This window comes from Triticum urartu, chromosome 1 (assembly GCF_003073215.2).
Source record: "Triticum urartu cultivar G1812 chromosome 1, Tu2.1, whole genome shotgun sequence".
In the NCBI taxonomy this organism is placed as follows: domain Eukaryota; kingdom Viridiplantae; phylum Streptophyta; class Magnoliopsida; order Poales; family Poaceae; genus Triticum; species Triticum urartu.
Genome location: NC_053022.1, coordinates 138372157 through 138395406, shown reverse-complemented (window position 1 = coordinate 138395406; position 23250 = coordinate 138372157).

Sequence of the window (23250 nt, the reverse complement as noted above, 5' to 3'; positions counted from 1 at the left end):
TATTGATAGGAAACTCAGATACATGTGTGGATACATAGACAACACCGTGTCCCTAGTAAGCCTCTAGTTGACTAGCTCGTTGATCAATAGATGGTTACGGTTTCCTGACCATGGACATTGGATGTCGTTGATAACGGGATCACATTATTAAGAGAATGATGTGATGGACAAGACCCAATCCTAAGCATAGCACAAGATCGTGTAGTTCGTATGCTAAAGCTTTTCTAATGTCAAGTATCATTTCCTTAGACCATGAGATTTTGCAACTCCCGGATACCGTAGGAATGCTTTGGGTGTACCAAACGTCACAACGTAACTGGGTGGCTATAAAGGTGCACTGCGGGTATCTCCGAAAGTGTCTGTTGGGTTGGCACGAATCGAGACTGGGATTTGTCACTCCATGTAACGGAGAGGTATCTCTGGGCCCACTCGGTAGGACATCACAATAATGTGCACAATGTGACCAAGGAGTTGATCACGGGATGATGTGTTATGGAACGAGTAAAGAGACTTTCCGGTAACGAGATTGAAAAGGTATCGGGATACTGACGATCGAATCTCGGGCAAGTACTATACCGGTAGACAAATGGAATTGTATACGGGATTGACTGAATCCTTGACATCGTGGTTCATCCGATGAGATCATCGTGGAACATGTGCGAGCCAACATGGGTATCCAGATCCCGCTGTTGGTTATTGACCAGAGAGATGTCTCGGTCATGTCTTCATGATTCCCGAGCCCGTAGGGTCTACAAACTTAAGGTTCGATGATGCTAGGGTTACAGGGAAGGTATGTACGCGGTTACCGAATGTTGTTCGGAGTCCCAGATGAGATCCCGGACGTCACGAGGAGTTCCGAAATGGTCCGGAGGTAAAGATTTATATATGGAAAGTTGTTGTTCGGGTTCCAGGAAAAGTTCGGTTTTCTCGGTATTGTACCGGGAAGCTTCCGGAAGGTTCCAGAGGATTCCGGAGGGGTCCGGAGGTCCGGAAAATGTTCCACCATGACCAATACAGCAGCATGGGCTATAAGGGGGCTCCCTAGCCTTAATGGGCCAGGGGCACCAGGCCCCCCCAAGGCCCATGCGCATGGGAGAGGGGAAACCCTAAGGGGGAGGGCCTCCACTTGACTTGGGAGGCACTCCTCCCCCCCTTGGCCGCCGCCCCCAACCCTAGATGGGATCTAGGGGGGCCGGCCCCCTCTCTCCCCACATATAAATAGTGGAGAGGTGGGAGGGTGGCCAGACCCTTGCACTTGGCGCAGCCCCCTCTCCGCCAATACCTCCTCCTCCTTCTCGTAGTGCTTGGTGAAGCCCTGCTGGAGTACCGCGCTCCTCCACCACCACCATGCCGTCATGCTGCTGCTGGACAAAGTCTTCCCCAACATCTCCCTCTCCCTTGCTGGATCAAGAAGGAGGAGACGTCTCTCCCAACCGTACGTGTGTTGAACGCGGAGGTGCCGTCCATTCGGTGCTAGGATCATCGGTGATTTGGATCACGACGAGTATGACTCCATCAACCCCGTTCACTTGAACGCTTCCGCTAGAGATCTACAAGGGTATGTAGATGCACTCTCCTTCTCCTCGTTGCTAGATTACTCCATAGATTGATCTTGGTGATGCGTAGAAAATTTTGAATTTCTGCTACGATCCCCAACAGTGGCATCATGAGCTAGGTCTATGCGTAGATTCTATGCACGAGTAGAACACAAAGTAGTTGTGGCGATGATTTGTTCAATTTGCTTGCCGTTACTAGTCTTATCTTGATTCGGCGGCATTGTGGGATGAAGCGGCCCGGACTGACCTTACACGTACACTTACGTGAGACAGGTTCCACCGACTGACATGCACTTGATGCATAAGGTGGCTGGCGGGTGTCTGTCTCTCCCACTTTAGTCGGATCGGATTCGATGAAAAGGGTCCTTATGAAGGTTAAATAGCAATTGGCATATCACCGTTGTGGTTTTGCGTAGGTAAGAAACGTTCTTGCTAGAAACCCATAGCAGCCACGTAAAACATGCAACAACAATTAGAGGACGTCTAACTTGTTTTTGCAGGGTATGCTATGTGATGTGATATGGCCAAAAGGATGTGATGAATGATATATGTGATGTATGAGATTGATCATGTTCTTGTAATAGGAATCACGACTTGCATGTCGATGAGTATGACAACCGGCAGGAGCCATAGGAGTTGTCTTAATTTATTTATGACATGCGTGTCAACGAAAATGCCATGTAATTACTTTACTTTATTGCTAACCGTTAGCCATAGTAGTAGAAGTAATAGTTGGCGAGGCAACTTCATGAAGACACAATGATGGAGATCATGGTGTCATGCCGGTGACGAAGGTGATCATGCCGCGCCTCGAAGATGGAGATCAAAAGGCGCAAGATGATATTGGCCATATCATGTCACTTTATGATTTGCATGTGATGTTTGTCATGTTTACATCTTATTTGCTTAGAACGACGGTAGCATAAATAAGATGATCCCTCACTAAAATTTCAAGAAAGTGTTCCCCCTAACTGTGCACCGTTGCTAAGGTCCGTTGTTCCGAAGCACCACGTGATGATCGGGTGTGATAGGTTCTAACGTTCGCATACAACGGGTGTAAGCCAGATTTACACATGCAATACACTTAGGTTAACTTGACGAGCCTAGATTGTACAGACATGGCCTCGGAACACGGAAGACCGAAAGGTCGAACATGAGTCGTATAGTGGATACGATTAACATGAAGATGTTCACCGATGATGACAAGTCCATCTCACGTGATGATCGGACACGGCCTAGTTGACTCGGATCATGTATCACTTAGATGACTAGAGGGATGTCTATCTAAGTGGGAGTTCATTGAATAATTTGATTAGATGAACTTAATTATCATGAACATAGTCAAAAGGTCTTTGCAAATTATGTCGTGGCTCACGCTTTGGGTCTACTGTTTTAGATATGTTCCTAGAGAAAATTTAGTTGAGAGTTGACAGTAGCAATTATGCGGACTGGGTCCGTGAACTAAGGATTGTCCTCGTTGCTGCACAAAAGGGCAATGTCCTTAATGCACCGCTCAGTGCGTTGAACCTCGAGCGTCGTCTGTAGATGTTGGGAAACATCTGACATACACGTTTTGATGACTACGTGATAGTTTAGTGCGTAATACTAACGGTTTAGAATTGTGGCACCAAAGACGTTTTTGAGACGTCGCAGAACATATGAGATGTTCCAAAGACTGAAATTGGGATTTCAGACTAGTGCCCATGTCAAGAGGTATGAGACCTCTGACAAGTTTCTTAAGCCTGCAAACTAAGGGAGAAAAGCTCAATCGTTGAGCATGTGCTCAGATTGTCTGAGTACAACAATCGCTTGAATCGAGTGGGAGTTAATCTTCCAGATGAAATAGTGATGATTCTCCATAGTCACTGCCACCAAGCTGTTGGAGCTTCGTGATGAACTATAACATATCAGGGATAGACATGATGATCCTTGAGCAACTCGCGATGTTTGACAACGCGAAAGTAGAAATCAAGTAGGAGCATAAATTGTTGATGGTTAAACCACTAGTTTCAAGAAAGGCAAGGGAAAGAATGGATACTTCATGAGACGGCAAATCAGTTGCTGCTCTAGTGAAGAAACCCAAGGTTGAACCAAACCCAAGACTAAGTGCTTCTGTAATGAGGGAACGGTCACTAAAGCAGAACTACCCTAGATACTTGGTAGATGAGAAGGCTGGCAAGGTTGACAGAAGTATGTATTGGACATACATTATATTAAATGTGTACTTTACTAGTACTCCTAGTAGCACCAGGGTATTAAAATACCGGTTCAGTTGCTAATTGTTAGTAACTCGAAATAAAAGGCTACAGAATAAACGGAGACTACCTGAAGGTGAGATGACGATATGTGTTGGAAGTGTTTCCAAGGTTGATGTGATGAAGCATCGGATGATCCCTCTACCATCGAGATTGGTGTTAAACCTAAATAATTGTTATTTGGTGTTTGCGTTGAGCATAGACATGATTGGATTATGTTTATCGCAATACAGTTATTCATTTAAGAGAATAATGGTTACTCTGTTTATTTGAATAATACCTTCAATGGTCTTGCACCTAAAATGAATGGTTTATTGAATCCCGATCATAGTGATACACATGTTCATGCCAAAAGATATGAGATAGTAATGATAGTACCACATACTTGTGGCACTACAATTTGAGTCATAATGGTATAAAACGCATGACGAAGCTCCATGTTGATAGATCTTTGGACTCACTCATTTTCGAAAAGATTGAGACATGCGAACCATGTCTATTGGTAGATATGCATGAAGAAACTCCATGCAGATGGATCATTTGGACTCACTTGATTTTGAATCACTTGAGACATGCAAATCATACCACATGGGCAAGATGACTGAAAGGCCTCGTTTTCAGTAAGATGGAACAAGGAAGCAACTTGTTGGAAGTAATACATTTTGATGTGTGCAGTCCAATGAGTGTTGAGGCACGCAGTGGATATCGTTATGTTCTTACATCACAGATGTTTTGAGTAGATGCTGAGTATATTTACTTGATGAAACACAAGTCTCAATTATTGAAAGTTTTATGTAATTTCAGAGTGAAGTTGAAGATCGTCGTGACAAGATGATAAAATGTCTATGATATGATCATAGAGATGAATATCTGAGTTACGAGTTTGGCACACAATTAAGACATTGTGGAAATTGTTTCACAACTAATACCGCCTGGACCACCATAGTGTGATGGTGTGTCTGAACATCACAACTGCACCCTATTGGATATGGTGCATGCCATGATGTCTCTTATCGAATTACCACTATCGTTTATGGGTTAGGCATTAGAGACAACCGCACTCACTTTAAATAGGGCACCACACAATTCTGTTGAGACGACACCGTATGAACTATGGTTTGGAGAAACCTAAGCTGTCGTTTCTTAAAAGTTTGGGGCTGCGATGCTTATGTGAAAAAGTTTTAGGATGATAAGCTCGAACCCAAAGCGGATAAATGCATCTTCATAGAATACCCAAAAACAGTTGGGTATACCTCCTATTTCAGATCCGGAAGCAAAAGTGATTGTTTCTAGAAACGGGTCCTTTCTCGAGGAAAAGTTTCTCTCGAAAGAATTGAGTGGGAGGATGGTGCAGACTTGATGAGGTTATTGAACCTTCACTTCAACTAGTGTGTAGCAGGGCACAGGAAGTTGTTCCTGTGGTACCTACACCAATTGAAGTGGAAGCTTATGATAGTGATCATGAAACTTCGGATCAAGTCACTACCAAACCTCATAGGTCGACAAGGATGCATACTACTTCAGAGTGGTACGTAATCCTGTCTTGGAAGTCATGTTGCTAGACAACAATGAACGTACGAGCTATGGAGAAGTGATGGTGGGCCCAGATTCTGAAGAATGGCTCGAGGCCATAAAATCCGAGAGAGGATCCATGTATAAAACAAAGTATAGACTTTGAAAGAACTACTTGATGGTCGTAAGGATGTTGGGTGCAGATGGATTTTAAAAGGAAGACAGACAATGATGGTAAGTGTCACCATTAAGAAAGCTCAACTTGTCGTTAAGATGTTTCCCGACAAGTTCAAGGAGTTGACTACGATGAGACTTTCTCACTCGTAGCGATGCTAAGAGTCTGTTGGAATTATGTTAGCAGTTACTGCATTATTTATGAAATCTTGCATAAAGGATGTCAAAACATTGTTTCCTCGACGTTTTTCTTGAGGAAAGGTTGTATGTGATACAACCAGAAGGTTTTGTCAATCCTGAAAGATGCTGACAAGTATGCAAAGCTCCAGCAATCCTTCTAAGGACTGGAGTAAGCATCTCGGAATTGGATGTACGCTTTGATGAGATGATCAAAGATTTTGGGTTTATGCAAAGTTTATGAGAAACTTGTATTTCCAAAGAAGTGAATGGAAGCACTATAGAATTTTTGATGAGTATATGTTGTTAACATATTGTTGATCAGAAATGATGTAGAATTTCTGGAAAGCATACAGGGTTATTTGAAAAGTGTTTTTCAATGGAAAATCTGGATTAAGCTACTTGAACATTGAGCATCAAGATCTATAAGGATAGATCAAAAATGCTTAATAGTACTTTCGAATGAATACATACCGTGACAAGATTTTGAAGGAGTTCAAAATAGATCAGCAAAGAAGGAGTTCTTAGCTATGTTACAAGGTGTGAATATTGAGTAAGACTCAAGACCTGACCACGGCAGAAGAGAGAGAAAGGATGAAGGTCGTCCCCTATGCTTTAGACGTAGGCTCTATAGTATGCTATGTTGTGTACCACACCTGAAGTGTGCCTTGCCATGAGTCAGTCAAGGGGTACAAGAGTGATCAAGGAATGGATCACACAACAGCGGTCGAACTTATCCTTAGTAACTAGTGGACTAAGGACTTTTCTCGATTATGGAGGTGGTAAAAGAGTTCATCGTAAAGGGTTACGTCGATGCAAACTTTGACACTAATCCGGATGACTCTGAGTAGTAAATCGGATTCATATAGTAGAGTAGTTATTTGGAATAGCTCCAAGTATCACGTGGTAGCTGCATCTAGAAGATGACATAGAGATTTGTAAAGCACACATGGATCTGAAAGGTTCAGACCCATTGACTAATAAACCTCTTTCGCAAGCGAGATATGAACAAACCCCATGGGTGTTGGATTCATTACAATCACATAGTGATGTCAACTAGATTATTGACTCTAGTGCAAGTGGGAGACTGTTGGAAATATGCCCTAGAGGCAATAAAAATTAGTTATTATTATATTTCCTTGTTCATGATAATCGTTTATTATCCATGCTAGAATTGTATTGATAGGAAACTCAGATACATGTGTGGATACATAGACAACACCATGTCCCTAGAAAGCCTCTAGTTGACTAGCTCATGGATCAATAGATGGTTACAGTTTCCTGACCATGGACATTGGATGTCGTTGATAATGGGATCACATCATTAGGAGAATGATGTGATGGACAAGACCCAATCCTAAGCCTAGCACAAGATCGTGTAGTTCGTATGCTAAAGCTTTTCTAATGTCAAGTATCATTTCCTTAGACCATGAGATTGTGCAACTCCCGGATACCGTAGGAATGCTTTGGGTGTACTAAACATTACAACGTAACTTGGTGGCTATAAAGGTGCACTGCGGGTATCTCCGAAAGTGTCTGTTGGGTTGGCACGAATCAAGACTGGGATTTGTCACTCCGTGTAACGGAGAGGTATCTCTGGGCCCACTCGGTAGGACATCATCATAATGTGCACAATGTGACCAAGGAGTTGATCACGGGATGATGTGTTACAGAACGAGTAAAGAGACTTGCCGGTAACGAGATTGAACAAGGTATCGGGATACCGACGATCGAATCTCGGGCAAGTACTATAACGGTAGACAAAGGGAATTGTATACGGGATTGACTGAATCCTTGACATCATGGTTCATCCAATGAGATCATCATGGAACATGTGGCAGCCAACATGGGTATCCAGATCCTGTTGTTGGTTATTGACCAGAGAGATGTCTCGGTCATGTTTGCATGATTCCCGAGCCCGTAGGGTCTACACACTTAAGGTTCGATGACGCTAGGGTTACAGGGAAGGTATGTACGCGGTTACCGAATGTTGTTCGGAGTCCGGGATGAGATCCCGGACGTCACGAGGAGTTTCGGAATGGTCCAGAGGTAAAGATTTATCTATGGAAAGTTGTTGTTCGGGTTCCAGGAAAAGTTCGGTGTTTTCTGGTATTGTACCGGGAAGCTTCCGGAAGGTTCCGGAGGATTCCAGAAAATGTTCCACCATGTCCAATATAGCAGCATGGGCTGTAAGGGGGCTCCCTAGCCTTAATGGGCCAGGGGCACCAGCCCCCCCCCAAGGCCCATGCGCATGGGAGAGGGGAAACCCTAAGGGGGAGGGCCTCCACTTGACTTGGGAGGCACTCCTCCCCCCCTTGGCCGCCGCCCCCAACCCTAGATTGGATCTAGGGGGTCGGCCCCCTCTCTCCCCACCTATAAATAGTGGAGAGGTGGGAGGGTGGCCAGACCCTTGCACCTGGCGCAGCCCCCTCTCCTCCAATACCTCCTCCTCCTTCTCGTAGTGCTTGGCGAAGCCCTGCTGGAGTACCGCGCTCCTCCACCACCACCATGCCGTCGTGCTGCTGCTGGACAGAGTCTTCCCCAACATCTCCCTCTCCCTTGCTGGATCAAGAAGGAGGAGACGTCTCTCCCAACTGTACGTGTGTTGAACGCGGAGGTGTCGTCCGTTCGGCGCTAGGATCATCGGTGATTTGGATCACGACGAGTACGACTCCATCAACCCCGTTCACTTGAACGCTTCTGCAGCGATCTACAAGGGTATGTAGATGCACTCTCCTTCTCCTCATTGCTAGATTACTCCATAGATTGATCTTGGTGATGCATAGAAAATTTTGAATTTCTGCTACGATCCCCAACATGGCTGTGGTAGAAACTTGATGCTCGCCGCATTTTAGGTGGCCCACATGTCATGCACACAAAGGCAGAGGGGCGGTGCGGCCGAGAGGGGTGAGGCACACGTCGGGGGGCGTGGTGCCGTGGGTTGGAGAGGCGTCATGGGAATCGCGAGATGAAATGTGATGGTCGCCGTAGTTGAACTTCCATGGACAAGCTGTCATGTCTACGGACACATGCACTGCATACCGATCACTGGAAGGAGTAGCAGAGAAAGCTATATATGCGGATAAACAGTTCCTTATAGTCAAGCGGACCCATGCTACTACTCTGTTCCAAAGACATGCACACCATCGAAATAGTCCATCTATATCAATATACACCGAGAGGGAATAATTTTTTTTACAAGAGAGGAAATAGTTCATCCATCCATAATGCTCTCCTGCTGGTGCAGCCTTTCCTTCTTCTTCTTCTTCATCTTCTTCTTCTTCTTCTTCTTCTTCTTCTTCTTCTTCTTGTTCTCATTCTCTGTGGGAGACAGCTTCGCAACAAGCTCTTTGGACCTTGCAGCTATCTCGAAACTCACACGGGCATCGAGGGCAGCATATTTTATCCGCTCGTACGTCAAGGGATAATTCTCCCATCCAGACGACCATAATGCCACCGTCTCGTCACCCTTCTGAAGACTTGTACCGAGCACAAAATTTGCTACGTCGAATAGGGATGGTGTCTGTTTATCACAAACTTCTACAGGAATTTTGATTCTGGTTTGTAGGTCAGCGATGCTATTCAAATCAAGGTTGTACGACTCCAGCTTCTATTTGTCCCCTTCGATGGCTTCCCCACGGAAGTATACGTCCTCCCGAGGCAAGAAATCGTGAAGCTCACCTGGTATGGAGGGAGAATGTATGATGTGGTACACCAAAACATCACCTTCGAGGCACAGCTGAAGGACGGCGGCGCGCTGGATCTTCCCAGGGGCACGCTCCGTGTACTCTGCGTCGAGACCGATGACCCTCGTCTCTACCTTTTCGAGGGATTTGGATACATTGTTGATCCACTGCCGAACAACCCTTGGGTGGACGGTGACGGTGGCAACTATGCGCATCGAGCCTTCGACGAGGACATGTTGGACGCTAAAAACCTGCATCTTGATCTCTATCGCCATTTGGAACTGCTAGAACGGAGGGCTATGGTTTAGAGAATTAGGTTAGATGGCTAGTCTATCTGAAGTAGTATATGATTATTTAAAGAGGTTAAAACAATGTGAACACAGTGGGGTTTGGATGCAAATGAAGACGAAGGGGAGGTGAAGAAGCCGAGGAGAATCGGTTCCCGATGGAGAAGTAAATGGGAGAAGTGGTGTGCATGCAGTTGATTAGACGGCTAGGTAGACTAAACAAAAAGGCTATGCGGGTAGACTGATGAGTCGTACTTGTTCGTGTACGTGCCCATCCTTCCTGATAGGTGGGACCTATGCAAACGGATAAAAAAGGTGTCGTAGTTTTTTTTTGAGCGCGTGAGTGGGAGACACAACATTCTCTGGTTAAGGAATACTCCCTCCGTTTAGGTGAGTATAAGTCACCTTATGAAAATCAGGTTTTCCCAAAACCTTCAGGTGTGGAGAATTAACTTCCTGCTCGATCCCCTCCCAGCCTCGTTAGCCAGCGTTCTATTCCTCTGCTGCCGCGTTCTACCTTTCCATTTTTCCTCTTCTCAAGTGTGGGATGATCTGCATGCCATCCTTGATGCACCAGAATGACCACTGCATGCATCGTGGCAGAGCGTTGATTGGGCATGCACGAGAATTTGGTTCTGCTCGCAATATGGATGATACCTGAATGATGAAGTGAACAGGCATGCTAGCACGGGAGACCTATTTACGCTATACAATACTGGAGTACTCATGTACCTACTAGTAATAGTAGTAGTAGTAGTAGTAGTAGTAGTACAACTGCGGTACACTTGATGGTCAAAATACTATTCATCCAGTCCTCACAGTGAAGTGACAACACCATGCGCCTGACACTAGTCCAGGCGGCGTGTTCGGGTTACCAAAGTCAGCCTCACCCTGTGCACAGTGTAGTCTGTCACCGCCGCTGTACAGCACATTGGCGCCTCGCCTCGTCTCCCTCTTCGCTCCCATAGCACCACTCCATCTCCATCTCCTCCGTCTCCATCTCACTGTGCCCCCGTGTACCGTCGCCTCACTCGCCTCCCCCAGTACCACTATTCCCTCGCTAGCCACTCCAGCACCGACATCCTTCTTGATGACCCACAAGTATAGGGGATCTATCGTAGTCCTTTCGATAAGTAAGAGTGTCGAACCCAACGAGGAGCAGAAGGAAATGATAAGTGGTTTTCAGCAAGGTATTCTCTGCAAGTACTGAAATAAGTGGTAACAGATAGTTTTGTAATAAGGTAAATTGTAACAAGAAACAAGTAACAAAAGTAAATAAGGTGCAGCAAGGTGGACCAATCCTTTTTGTAGCAAAGGACAAGCCGGAACAAACTCTTATAATAGGAAAAGCGCTCCCAAGGACACATGGGAATATCGTCAAGCTAGTTTTCATCACGTTCATATTATTTGCGTTCGATACTTTGATAATTTGATATGTGGGTGGACCGGTGCTTGGGTGTTGTTCTTACTTGAACAAGCATCCCACTTATGATTAACCTCTATTGCAAGCATCCGCAACTACAACAAAAGTATTAAGGTAAACCTAACCATAGCATGAAACATATGGATCCAAATCAGCCCCTTATGAAGCAACACATAAACTAGGGTTTAAGCTTCTGTCACTCTAGCAACCCATCATCTACTTATTACTTCCCAATGCCTTCCTCTAGGCCCAAATAATGGTGAAGTGTTATGTAGTCGACGTTCACATAACACCATTAGAGGCTAGACAACATACATCTTATCAAAATATCAAACGAATACCAAATTCACATGACTACTCATAGCAAGACTTCTCCCTTGTCCTCAGGAACGAACGTAATTACTCACAAAGCATATTCATGTTCATAATCAGAGGGGTAATAATATGCATAAAGGATCTGAACATATGATCTTCCACCAAATAAACCAACTAGCATCAACTACAAGGAGTAATCAACACTACTAGCAACCTACTAGCACCAATCCCGGACTTTGAGACAAGAATTGGATACAAGAGATGAACTAGGGTTTGGAGATGAGATGGTGCTCGTGAAGATGTTGGTGGATATTGCCCTCTCCCGATGAGAGGAGCGTTGGTGATGACAACGGTGATGATTTCCCCCTCCCGGAGGAAAGTTTCCCTGGCAGAACAGCCATGCCGGAGCTCTAGATTGGTTCCGCCTCGGTTTCGCCTCATGGCGGCGGAGTCTCGTCCCGAAAGGTTGCTTCCTCTTTTTTTCTCATCAAAAGACTTCATATAGGAGAAGATGGACGTCGGAGACCCACCAGGGGGCCCACGAGGTAGGGGGCACACAGGGTGTGGGCCCCCTGGCCTTCATCTTTGGCGAGGATTTTTCTTTATTTATTTTAAGACGTTCTTTGGAGTTTCAGGACTTTTGGAGTTGCGCAGAATAGGTCTCTAATATTTGCTCCTTTTCCAACCCAGAATTCCAGCTGCCGGCATTCTCCCTCTTTATGTAAACCTTGTAAAATAAGAGAGAATAGCCATAAGTATTGTGACATAAAGTGAAATAACAGTCCATAATGCGATAAATATCGATATAAAAGCATGATGCAAAATGGACGTATCAAATCCCCCAAGCTTAGACCTCGCTTGTCCTCAAGATAAAAGCCGATAACAATAAATATGTCCTCATGTTTAGAGGTAGAGGCGTCGATAAAAATAAAATACGGACATGAAGGCATCATGATTATTCTCATAACAGCAACATATATAGATTTTGTCATATGATTACTCATGTTCAAGTGATGATCTATTCACAATGCAAAAGTATAAATCATAAACCTTATTGGGGTCCAACAAACTATAATCTCGGTCATTGAAGCAATTGCAATTTATCATAACATCGGGAAGAGTCTATGTCAGAGCTAAAAAGCAAGTCCACATACTCAACTATCATTTAGTCCTCCATAATTGCTAACACTCACGCGATACTTGTGATTACGGAGTTTTAACCGGACACAGAGAAAGATAGGGGCTTATAGTTTTGCCCCCACAACCTTTTACCTCAAGGGTAATGTCAACAATAATGGTTCATGCTCCCCTACATCCAATTAGATATATATATATATATATGTCATGTTCTTCCAACATGCCGAGCTTGCCAAAGGATAAAATGAAAAAGAAAAGGTGAAGATCACCATGGCTCTTGCATAAGGTAGAAAATAATAATAAAGGATAGGTGTCGGTGTCAAAACCGGCGGATCTCGGGTAGGGGGTCCCGAACTATGCGTCTAGGCCGGATGGTAACAGGAGGCAGGGAACACGGTGTTTTACCCAGGTTCGGGCCCTCTTGATGGAGGTAAAACCCTACGTCCTGCTTGATTAATATTGATGATATGGGTAGTACAAGAGTAGATCTACCACGAGATCAAGGAGGCTAAACCCTAGAAGCTAGCCTATGATATGATTGTTGTATATGGAGTTGATTGCCTACGGACTACAACCCTCCGGTTTATATAGACACCGGATAGGGTTAGGGTTACATAGAGTCGGTTACAATGGTAGGAGATCTTGAATATCTGCATCGCCAAGCTTGCCTTCCACGCCAAGGAAAGTCCCATCCGGACACGGGACGAAGTTTCAATCTTGTATCTTCATAGTCCAGGAGTTTGACTGAAGGTATAGTCCGGCTACCCGAACACCCCCTAATCCAGGACTCCCTCAGTAGCCCCTGAACCAGGCTTCAATGACGACGAGTCCGGCGCGCAAATTGTCTTCGGCATTGCAAGGCGGGTTCCTCCTCCAAGTCCTTCATAGAAGATTGTAAACACCAAGAGTAGTGTCCGGCTCCGTAAAATAAGTTTCCATATATTGCCATAGAGAGAATAATATTAACACAAATCAAATCTGCTGACGTATTCCGCAGTGCGTCATCACACTACACCCAAGTCCTTTACTCGAATCGATTTCACTTTTCCACCTCAGCGTGTTTTGCGAGGCAGTCTCCTTGGCACGTCTTGTCCAGGCAGAGATCGTGTGTCCCCCTTTTACGGAATTCTCATCAATACGGACGTGGGTAACCCAATCGTGCCCGTTAGCATGTTTTCTCAATTAAAGGCGAGTCCCAAACAGTTACGGGGAGGGCTCCTGGTATTCAACCTCTTATAAAGAGACCAGGTCCTTACTCCTTTTCTCCAATCCCAAAACGAGTTCGCCCGTCGCCTCGAGTTCCAACACCCTAGGCTCCAGATTCCGGGCGCCTCAGACCTTCGACAATGTCCGGTTCCGACCTTCAAGGCTGATGGATGCTCTCCTCCGTCACAGAGGAGGACGTGCTAAAGTTGAGAGAGGCTAAGTTCTTGACCGCCGAAATTCCGCACAGGTTGCCTGCTCAAGGGCAGGCTATCCCCAGTCCCCAGCCTGGTGAGAGCGTGGTGTTCGTGTCTCACTTCCTTCGGGGGCTAGGCTTCCCGATGGATCCCTTTGTGAGGGGACTGCTGTTTTATTACGGGATGGAATTCCATGACTTAGCTCCGGAGTCCATCCTCCATATCTCCTCGTTTATCGTTGTATGCGAAGCGTTCCTCCGTGTTACCCCTCACTTCGGATTATGGCTCAAGACTTTCAAAGTGGAGCCGAAGATGATCAAGGGACGGCACGCAGAGTGCGGAGGCGCTGTTATAAGAAAAAATGTTGATGCTCCATGGCCCGAGGGCTCTTTTCAAGAGGAGCTAGGCTTGTGGCAACGAGAGTGGTTTTACATCACCGCTCCCCGGAGCACCAAGTGGGTGGCGCTTCCTGCCTTTCGCTCGGGTCCCCCACCACTGCTAGCGTCATGGGTTAACAGAGGGTTAGATTGGGGTTTGCCCAAAGACGTGCCCTTGTTACAGGGCCGCATTAAGGATCTCTTGGAAGGAGACCTCAGCCTGGTCAAGGTGACGCAGGTCATGCTGATTCGCCGAATATTGCCCGGCAAACGTCGCTCCCTTCGCCTGTGGGAGTTTAATCCAGAGGGACCGCGAGCTCTCCAGAATTTCATGGGTGCAATGCCCGCGGAGATGTATAAATTGTTCTTCGGATCACAAGAGATGTGTCCAGATTTAACCGAGGACGCAGGCCTAAGCTGCAATCGCCCGGATACTCAAGTAAGCAACCTTGTGCCCGGACCTTCTATCCGTATAATTGTCATAAACTTGCCCCTAAAAGAGCCGTCCTTTTAAACAGGAGTGGATAGCGAAGGCAAAGCTGATCAGGTGTCCGGCTCCCCTTCCCGAAACCAGGCCGGATCCCGTGTTGGTCAAGATGCTGGAGATAATGCCTTTGGAGGGAAGCAAGGGGGAGGACAAGGAAACTATGGCCTCCTCGAAGGAGGCTGCTCCGAAGGGAGGAACCGACAATTCCTCTCCTAAGGGGAAGAAGAGAGCCGCCTCTGACGACCCGGAAACCATGGCCTCGAAGCGGGGAAAAAATCCTCGTCAGAGGGTCCGACGCCGGGGAGTTCCTCGGCCGGACTACGCCCTCAAGGGGATCCGCCCTCCAGCGAGCCGTAAGTAGAGAAAGATTTTCCTTTTGAGGGATGAGGGAAATCCTTGATTTATATCTGAGAAGATTAACCAAATTTTTACCTTGTAGCTCGGACCTCAGCCCTTCTCAACAGAGCTCGTCTTCGAGGGATCTCCTTCCGGAGATGATGGAGAGCGGGACGCCTCCCCCTGCCGTGCCTCCTAGCGAGGCGGGCAACCCTGAGGTGTCGTCGCGGAGGGTTTCTCCGAATCCGGCAGGGGCGGAAGATAGCTATGTGGCCCCCGAGGTTCTCCGCGTCCGGCCTTCGAAAGAGGTCGCGGGACAAGTCCGGCACCATCTGGTGCTCGGACGGAGGAGCTAAAGATTCTGCTGGGGCGAGCTTTTATCTCGGAGGAGCACCGTGCATTGATGGGCACGGTGATTGAAAGGATCTCATCCGCAGAGAGCGGATTGCATGAAGCCGTCAAAAGTTTACTGATGGGTTTTGAGGTACATTAGATAATGTACACTTTTGTCAGTTGCGCATGAATAAGATGCGCCCTGTGTAGATAGTAGCCCCTGAGACTCTGCGCGTCGTCAAGAAATGACGGCACGCGAAGGATCATAATCCCAGGTCTAAGATGTCGCCTTTGAATGTAGGCGGCAGGGTGTCCGGAATCGAGCCGAACTGAAGATTTTGCCGAACTAAAGCGGCAACTGGACGTGGCAGATGCCGACATCACGCTTGTTAATAAGAGGCTTGATGAGGCTCAAGGTATGTAATTCCTCGGGCGGCATCAGGTAAGAATAGTTTTATGCCCGTGTCTTACTATGTGTGTGCTTTGACGCAGATGGTGCGGCCGCCGTGGAGAGTCTTAGGGCAGAACTTGCCCAAGCTAAAGAACAAGCCAGCGAAAGTGATGCCGCCACCAGGAAAGCCCTTGAAGAGCTGAGAGCCGAACAGGCTGCTCATTGCCGAAGCAAGGAAGAGATGGCCAAGATGGCCGAAGAGTTAAAAAGCGCTACAGACCGTTGCAGACTTCTTGAAAAAGAAGACCAGGCGAAACATACGGACTTAGAGAAGGCCGTTGCCAATGCCAAGGATGCGCGCTCTGCGATGAGAGCTGCGAAGGAGGAGCTGCGTCAGGCCGAACAGATTGCGGCTGGAAAGCCCTTTATGCTGCGAAGGAAATTTTGCGATCCGAAGTTTGCTCCGTTGGACCGGATGTGGAGTGTGGAGGATACCTATCTGGATTTGGCAGCGAGTGCTGCTGATGCGACCGAACACTTTCGAGATCAGAAAGATCACGAAGTGGAAAAGCTTTTCTGGTCGCAGTTTCACAATCCAGAGCGTCCACTGGCAGTGGACGATCGTTTGGCTCAATGGGCCGAACTGAATAGGTTGTCCGAACTCGCCATGAAGTACGTCATGGGTCATCTATGGCCGGGGAGATCGGAGCCGAAGAGTTATTTCAGCTTGGTGCAGCAATTCCTTGACGCGGTGCCGCGTATTAATGCAATGAAGAGGTCAGCGTGCATAGAGGGCGCAAGGATGGCTCTTGCCCGTGTCAAGACATACTGGGAAGAGATGGAGACCACCGTTGTTGCGTCCTGAGATTTGGACAAAAGTCGAGTACCCTCCGAGCACTATTTTCAGGAAGTCCTTGAAGGCGCTCATGTAATAGAGACGCAGTGCTCGAAAGATGCTATGTTATGATAGCATATGTAATTATAGAGTAATATTTTGATAAACTGTAGTGGCCTTTTTATACATGTGCCTTCAAGTATTGGGAACACCTCTTGTGCGGCCGTTTTAAGATATATACAAAATCTGAAAGATGGCAGTCGTTGGCTTCAGCCCCCACGCACATAGTGTGGGGGTGCTCGCAAAAGACGCATTTTCACACTTAACCCAATGTCTTGGTCCTACAAAGGAGGTGATAGCGGAGCGGGCCAGGCAACCGGACTATAATGCTTTAACACTTTCACTTAGCCATAGGAGCTTGACAGTGAGACTATTTAGGTAGCCCCTTGGTGGCGACTGCGCTCGCCCGAGTTTGGGGCGCGTATGTGCCTGACCGGGAAGCGGCCCTTTGTTAAAGCGGAGGGATCTGATAGATTTCGATAGGTCATCGAGTGGCTGACCAGTCTCACGCTACATCATGACAGTCAGTTTTCGGCTTTCTCTACTGAGGTGCTCGCCCGGCCGAACGGGGCACAATCGCAGTAGTTCTCCTGGTGCTACCTTAGCCGATAGAGCGGAACGTAAGGTAGCCGAACTCAGGAGCCGGGCAACCCAACATTTGACCAAAGACATGATTCGGAGCTGATGCATATAATGCCAAAACTCGCGACGCCGAACACTCCCTAAGGTGTTCGGTCTTTATGAGTGCGGGCGAAACAACACTCTTTATTATTAAAAAAGCCCCTAGTGTCCAGGTACGTGCAAAAATTCTGACGTGGCCACATGCCAAGACGCCAGCCTCCTCCTTGGTTATATCAGAAAGAAAAAACCAGGGGATGTGTAGCAACAAGAGACAGTAAAAAAGGTTTACGCAGGGTCTTAATCTAAAAAGAATCCTTTAGGACGGGTCCCTACTGCACGTCTGCGCCTGTGTCTCCGTTGTGCCATATCCTGGACGGGTGCCGCGCGACGTTCATCTTCACGGGCGCCGCACGTTTTGTTATGTGAAGTGAGTTCACTATTTTTACTTCTTGTGGGAAGTTCTTTTGTTTCCTGGTGCTCTGCTTTTAGGGTTCATCCTCGTCTTCGCTTGGTGTGTCGAGCCCCTTGTGTTCGGCATTGAGTCTGCCGGATTGTTTGAAAACCCAACAGTCTCTGTGGGTATGGTTAGCAGGCTTCCCGGGAGTACTGTGTATCTGACATATCCTGTCCAGGATTTTATTTAGGTTGGATGGATCGTCCATGTTATCCTGGGGGGGCGATTTTTCCTGATTTTGTCGTGAGCCTTTGAATCCGGCATTAACTGCCGTGCTCTTCGGACTTTTGTCCTTAGTCCAGCGACGGTCCTTGTTGCGTCGCAGTTTTCCGTTTCCATCCCTAGTTTCGGATGTACTTGGGTCGCTGGGGCTGCACCTTGCCAACCAGCTGTCCTCCCCTACACAAAAGCAGGTCATGAGGCTTGTTAGTGCGACCATTGTTCTTGGCTTTTCTTGGCCGAGGTGTCTGGCGAGCCATTCGCCTCGGACGTTATGCCTGAAAGCTGCTAAGGCTTCGGTGTCCGGACAGTCGACTATCTGATTCTTTTTAGTGAGGAATCTATTCTAGAACTGTCAGAGGGCGGACATAGGTCCCTTGAAAGTTTGCTCGAAAAGCATCCTCGAGCTCTTCCCAGCTTCCAATTGTGTTTTCGGGAAGGCTTTTAAGCCAATGCCGGGCTGGCCCTATAAGCTTAAGGGGTAAATATTTTATGGCGTGGAGATCATCTCCTCTAGCCATGTGTATGTGGAGGATATAATCCTCGATCCAAACTCCAGGGTCTATTGTTCCATCATATGCCTCTATGTTTACGGGTTTGAATCCCTCTGGGAATTCATAGTCCAGGACCTCATCGGTGAAACATAGGGGGTGTGCGGCGCCCCTGTATTTGGGTGTGCCGGATTCTGATGATGGCTTCATAGCATTGCCTACGAGAGCTTGCTTTCTTTGCCCATAAATGGACCTGACTGGGCCATGATGCGAATCCTTAAGTGGGGTCATCTATCTGACCGTGTGGCTTTCTCATTTTTTGAATGCGAGGGCTCTAGGGCCTCTTCGTCGAATTCAGGCAGTAGCTTTCTTTTCGGATAGCTTTTAGTGCGGCGACTGCCGCCGTATTTATCTGCGGTATTGATTACCTTGCTCCATCTAATCCAGAGTGCATCTCCCGCTGTTTTTAGCTTCCGCTTCTGCTTTTTTAGGCTGCGTGCAGTTGCAACGAGCCTCTTGTGGAGATTCTTTTGCTCCATAAGTTTATCCAGTGTGAGGTCATCCGGAATGCCGTTTTCGCCGGAGGAGGGATGTTCGGTTTCTCTATCCATGTTGCCCTGTTCGGACGGTTGCTCTAAGGCCTGCTTGTCGTCTACCGGCTCGTCCTGCTCTATGGCTGGGTTTTTATCGAGGCGGGGCTTGGGTCGGTGTTTACGCCGATGCTTTGATTGCTTTTCGGGGGGTCGATCTCCCGTTCCATCCCCTTTTTCCTCGTTGTCGCTTCCTTTAGGGGTATCCACCATGTACACATCGTGAGATGAGGTGGTTGTCCAATGCCCTATGGGCGTTGGTTCGTCGGTATCTCCTGCATTGTCATCCATGCTGTCGATGTCTCCAGAGTCGAAGTTGAGCACGTCGTTTAAATTGTCGACAGTGGCTACCAAGTGGGTGGTGGGTGGGCTTTGAATTTCTTCATCGTCCGTATCCCATCTTCGCTGACCATAGTTCGGCTAGGGCTCTTCTGATAAGGAGAGAGACTTGAAAGAGTTCAGGATATCGCCAAAAGGCGAGTGCTGAAAGATGTCTGCGGCGGTGAACTCCATTATCGGCGCCCAATCGGATTCGATCGGTAGGGGCGCGGGGGGTTCGGAGTTTGGAAAGGAGTCCGGATCCTCGGAGTCACGGGCCGTGCAGAGTGCGGGGCTAGCGTTCGGCTCGATCGCTTTTGGGATCGCAGCCCCTGAGGTGACATCCAACCGCTCATCCTCGATTGGCGCAATAGGCTCCGAGTTTGGGGTCGGAACCGATGCGTGTGCGGCCTCCAGGACACTGTCCGGGGGCAGAGCTAGATCATGCCCCTCGAGATAGTGCGGCGCGCTTGGCCGTGGCTCGAACCCGTCAAAGATCAAGTCTCCGCGGATGTCAGCCGTGTAGTTTAAGCTTCCAAACCTGACTTGATGGCCAGGGGCGTAGCTTTCGATCTGCTCCAGGTGGCCAAGCGAATTGGCCCGCAGAGCGAAGCTGCCGAAGACGAAGATCTGTCCGGGGAGAAAAGTCTCACCCTGGACGGCATCGTTGTTGATGATCAAAGGAGCCATCGGGCCTAAAGGCGACGACACAGAGGAACTCTCAATGAAAGCACCAATGTCGGTGTCAAAACCGGCGGATCTCGGGTAGGGGGTCCCGAACTGTGCGTCTAGGCCGGATGGTAACAGGAGGCAGGGAACACGATGTTTTACCCAGGTTCAGGCCCTCTTGATGGAGGTAAAACCCTACATCCTGCTTGATTAATATTGATGATATGGGTAGTACAAGAGTAGATCTACCACGAGATCAAGGAGGCTAAACCCTAGAAGCTAGCCTATGGTATGATTGTTGTATATGGAGTTGATTGCCTACGGACTACAACCCTCCGGTTTATATAGACACCGGATAGGGTTAGGGTTACATAGAGTCGGTTACAATGGTAGGAGATCTTGAATATCCGCATCGCCAAGCTTGCCTTCCACGCTAAGGAAAGTCCCATCCGGACACGGGACGAAGTCTTCAATCTTGTATCTTCATAGTCCAGGAGTCCGGCTACCCGAACACCCCCTAATCCAGGACTCCCTCAATAGGCCCTTCGCAGAGGGAAGTAGAGGTTGCCATGCGCTTTTATGGTTGGATGCACAAAATCTCAATGCAAAAGAACGTCACTTTATATTGCCCCTTGTGATATGAACCTTTATTATGCAGTCTGTCGCTTTTATTACTTCCACATCACAAGATCATATAAAGCTTATTTCTCCCACACCAATCAATCATACATATTTAGAGCAATTTTTATTGCTTTGCACCGATGACAACTTACTTGAAGGATGTTACTCAATCCATAGGTAGATATGGTGGACTCTCATGGCAGAACTGGTTTAAGGATATTTGGAAGCACAAGTAGTATCTCTACTTAGTGCTGAGAATTTGGCTAGCATGAGGGAGAAAGGCAAGCTCAACAAGTTAGAGGATCAATGACAACATACTTTATCTCAGATATAAGAAAGACATAACTCATTACGTTGTCTTCCTTGTCCAACATCAACTCTTTAGCATGTCATATTTTAATGAGTGCTTCCAATCATAAAAGATGTCAATGATAATATATCTATATGTGAAACCTCTCTTTCCTTATTACTTCCTATTAATTGCAACAATGACCAAAGCTATGTCTGCCAACTCCCAAAAACTTTTAATCATCATACTCTTTCTATGTGAAGTCATTACTCTCAATAAGATCAATATGAACTTGTTGTTTCTTTTTATTCTTTTTCTCTTTTCTTTTATTCACCCAAGATCATGGCAAAATAATCAGGCCCTTAACTCAACACTAATATTTATTATATATAGCTCACGGACTCGATTACAAAGAGAGATCATAAAGCAAAACTCAAAACTAGATCATGCCATAAACTTTATTCTACTAGATCAAGATACTACTAATAGGATCGAACTAAGAAAAACGGTAAAGATAGGAGATGTGATTGTGATACGATACCAGGGCACCTCCCCCAAGCTTGGCAGTTGCCAAGGGGAATGCCCATACCCATGTGATTATGTCTCCTTTGTCGGTGAAGAATGTGGAGGTGACAGATAATCGCACATCGAGCGTAAGAGGTCCTCCAGCTTGCGAATAATGCCCTTGAGTGCAACAATATGCTCCTTCAACAAAATATTTTCTTGTGTGAGATACTTGTTTTGTATACGAGCTAACTCAATCATCTTGAAAGCTTCGACCTCAGTTGGGGTAAGAAGGTTATGATCAAGTTGAAGGATGTCTTCTGCTGCTGGAGCTTGATCCTCCGTGGCCTTCTTGATCCTTTCATCCTTGTTGACCTTTGTGGGTTCTTCCCCCTTCAGATCTATCCTCATTAGCCAAGCATCGTTGTCACCATTGTTGGAGGAGGGGGACGACATGATGCCTGGCCTTGAAAACCCTGACAGAAAACAGCTCGAAACAAGAACAGGAGATTTTTGCGTGATACGGGAGTCAAAACCTTCGGGAGAATATATAATGAATTTTTACCAACCAAAATACGTAACGTGCAAGAAAACAGAGTCCGGAAGGCACACGAGGTGCTCACGAGGTAGGGGGGCGCGCCCACCACCCTCGTGGGGCCCTCGTGTCCTTCCCGGTCTGCTACTTATTTTTCTATTTTTCTAAATATTCCAAAACGGAGAAATATTGCCTTAGAAATTGTTTTGGAGTCGGCTTACTTACCGTACCACATACCTATTCCCTTTCGGAGTCTGAAACGTTCCGGAAAGTGTCCCTTATGTATTCCTCCGGGGTTACGATTTCAATAATATTGGTTTCACATTTATGGGATTACCTGAGATATAATGTTTGATTCTTTGACCGTTTACCACCTTCGGATTTGTGCCTTCGAAGTTGTTGATTTTTATTGCACCGGAATGATAGACCTCCTCGATAACATAGGGGCCTTCCCATTTAGAGAGAAGTTTTCCTGCAAAAAATCTTAAACGAGAGTTGTATAGCAATACATAATCACCTACATTAAACTCACGCTTTTGTATCCTTTTGTCATGCCATCTTTTAACTTTTTCTTTAAATAACTTGGCATTTTCATATGCTTGGGTTCTCCATTCATCAAGTGAGCTAATATCAAATAACCTCTTCTCACCAGCAAGTTTGAAATCATAGTTGAGCTCTTTAATAGCCCAATATGCCTTATGTTCTAGTTCGAGAGGTAAGTGACATGCTTTTCCATATACCATTTTATATGGAGACATACCCATAGGATTTTTGTATGCAGTTCTATATGCCCATAATGCATCATCAAGTTTCTTAGACCAATTCTTTCTAGACCTATTAACAGTCTTTTGCAAAATTAATTTGAGCTCTCTATTGCTCAACTCTACTTGACCACTAGACTGAGGGTGATAAGGAGATGCAATTCTATGATTAACGTCATATTTAGCAAGCATTTTACGGAAAGCACCATGAATAAAGTGTGAACCACCATCAGTCATTAAATATCTAGGGACTCCAAACCTCGGGAAAATAACTTCCTTAAGCATTTTAATAGAAGTGTTATGATCAGCACTACTAGTTGGAATAGCTTCTACCCACTTAGTAACGTAATCAACAGCAACTAGAATATGTGTGTATCCATTAGAGGCAGGAAAAGGTCCCATATAATCAAAGCCCCAAACATCAAACGGTTCAATTA